Genomic DNA, 3,173 nt, shown 5'->3' with positions numbered 1-3,173 from the left:
TACTGTCTGCACTGGCTTCTAAAGTCATTTGATTATAATTACCTGAATAATGTAATTATTCAGGATTCAACACTGTCCAATCACTTATGTTTATATATTTAAATTGCTTTAAAGATGTAATGTAATTTATGTCAATCATGTAATATGATTAATGGCAGAATTTTTCTGAGGAATTTGTCATTTTCTTACAGTATGTGATCAACACACAATCCATTCAATTCTACAAACAATGAATCAATATTATTATTTTAACTTAATTTCAGGGATCCCTAATGTTATCTCAGGGATTTTCACTGAGGAAAATTCATGATCTTGTGTGTCACATTATTTAATTAACTCTACAATTCTCCACTTGAAAAACAGTTGATAGTAACTTTAAAAATGCTATTTTGGTGAAGCAGTTATGTTATGAAAGAACATTTTGTTCTAAGCAACATCCAAACATCTCACTTTGAAAAAAGAAAAAAAAAAGTAATTTGACAGTGGTTATGTCTATGCATCAGTTTCCAGGAATAATTTTAACAAACATAAAATGAAACTAATGGTAATTTCCCTGTTTTGTTTTGTTTTTTTAAAAAAGGAAGATTAATCTGAGCGTTAATTGAATTTGAACTCCCCTAAAGTATGTTGTGCCTCTGAGGGAAATCTACATCTAACTGTTAATTGAACTTCCCTTGGATGTTTGTCAAATGCAAGATTTGTTGGTATGTGAATGAACGTCTATAGTTTGACAGTAAAATTAATTCCCTGCATTAATTATGTGTGTCGGTTTCTGTTTCAAAACAGTGTACTTCCCCATTTCTAAAGAGAGAGTCACATAGCCACAACTGTTATAATAATTGCTGTTAATAGTGTTCATCGTATGTTTGATTACTTCTTTAATTGATTTTTCCGTACATTTCTGCCATATGTACAATTACTGGCATAGTCACCGCTGATAAGCTACTACTAAATATATTGTATAAAACATATAGTATTTTACAGCTACTTTGCAACGATTTGTATCATGAAAAGCGCTATACAAATAAACTATGATTAAATTGAATTTAATTGTTATAAGCAGGGGCATTTACTCCGAGGAGGCAAGGTGTCTCTTCAAAATATTGGATGAGATAAAAAACATTATAGTACAAAAATAAAACAATTCCAATATTATAAAATATAACACAACAAAATGTAAAACTATTCGTTTTTCTAAAAAAAACAAAAAAACATTGTCAAACAGCAACACCAGCAGGTAAAGTTACAGTGGGAGGCTATGTTTCTCTCGCCTCCCCTGAGCCCATTGAATTTTAAAAGACCCCCAAAGCATGGGTCACCAAACTTGGTCCTGGAGGGCCGGTGTCCTGCAGAGTTTCGGTCCAACTCTTGCCTCAACACATCTGCCTGGAAGTTTCTAGTATACCTAGCAAGACCTTGATGAGCTGGTTCAGGTGATGTGTTTGATTAGGGTTGGAGCTGAACTCTGCAGGACGCCGGCCCTCCAGGACCAAGTTTGATGACCCCTGCTCTAAAGCATGTGATGGTTTTGTTGGGGGGTAATTGAGAATGAATGGGGGAAGGTCTTGTGAGAGGAGGCAATGCCTCTATTGCGATATGATTGGATATGACTGATTATGATCAACTATGATTGGTTCATGTGATAAATCCCGCCTCTTGTGTTCGTGCGTGTTCGCGAATCAGTCTGAATGAACAATAAATAAGTAAACAACTCACACACTTAGATAGCCTATAACCACGTTGCTTGGTTAAGATATGACTTAAAATGGCCTGAAAACATGATCTGTGGGAGTTTTTAATAAAAAACAAAAAAAACTTTGAGGACTTTGCCTCCTCATTTCAGAACATCACCACAAACCACTGGTTTTAAACAGCAGGGGCAGACTTCACCAATAAGTGAGGTAAGTGGCCACTTAGGGCCCCAGGGAATCAGGGGGCCCCAAAAGATATTGGCAAAACATATTTGGCAAACGCTTTAGTGTGTATTTACGGGTATAAACCTCAAAGAAACTATCTTGTTTCATATCATGATTTTATTCGTCTTGACATTTCAAAATGACTCGCTTGTGTGCTTTTCCTATGCTATTCCTATCTTTTCTCTCAATAATAGATTACATTTTGATTCGTTTCTTGGCAAACCCAATACGGAACGAGTAGCATGGGATAATATTATAGCATTTAAATCCTTTTTCGTAAAAAGAAGAAGGATACAATTCATTAAAATGGACAAGTGCAAGCAGGTCTTCTTTTGTGATATGAAAAAGATAAGCCTAATATGGCTTTAGAACAGCATCAGGTTGACTAATTATTTACGTTATTTGTGAAGAGGTAAATAAACTATAAACAATGAGAGAGAGAGTGAGCGAACAAAATAATTGTTAGGCATAAAAGGGCACATAGTTATTGTGTAAGGGCCCCATCCCTTAAATTTGCTTAGGGCCCCTTAATCACTATAGTCTGCCCCTGATGAACAGTGCTCGAACTGAGGGGGGGCGCGGGGGGATGGTTGAAATCCTCCTGGTTGGAGAAATGACAAAAGCATCCTCTCTGTAAAACCACTAAAACAGTTATTAATGTTGTGTATTATGTAAAACTTATCATGCAAATAAGATGTCAAAATTCTCTATGTATGATGATTTATGAACAAAATAACGCTGATTGGCTTATCAGACCTTCGTCATTTTTCATTTATTAAAACAGGGACTTGCTGCCACCTACTGGCGGTTTTATTGTCATATTTATTTATCTATAAAAGGGCCTAAACCAGCCAAGGCACCAGCACAAAACCATTCAGCAAAATATCTTTAATTATCAATACTGACAAAATATTCTGTTTCAGGCCCCATAAGGAAAAAAGCCTATAAATAACAGTTCATTTAATAATGAACTGTTTTTATATATATAGTCATCACAGCACAGAGACAGCACTCATTAAGATAATAAATGATATTCACTTAAATTCTGACTCTGGCAAAATATCAGTGCTGGTATTGCTAGATCTCAGTGCTGCGTTTGACACTGTCAATCATAACATACTGTACTACTAGAGAGACTGTAAAACTGGGTTCAAACAGTTCAGATCATACTTAGAAGGGAGAGGTTATTATGTGAGTCTAGGAGAGCATATGTCTAAGTGGACGTCCATGACATGCGGAGTCCCACAAGGCTCAGTT

Source organism: Cyprinus carpio, chromosome A23 (genome assembly GCF_018340385.1).
Source record: "Cyprinus carpio isolate SPL01 chromosome A23, ASM1834038v1, whole genome shotgun sequence".
In the NCBI taxonomy this organism is placed as follows: domain Eukaryota; kingdom Metazoa; phylum Chordata; class Actinopteri; order Cypriniformes; family Cyprinidae; genus Cyprinus; species Cyprinus carpio.
This window is presented reverse-complemented; position numbering follows the sequence as displayed.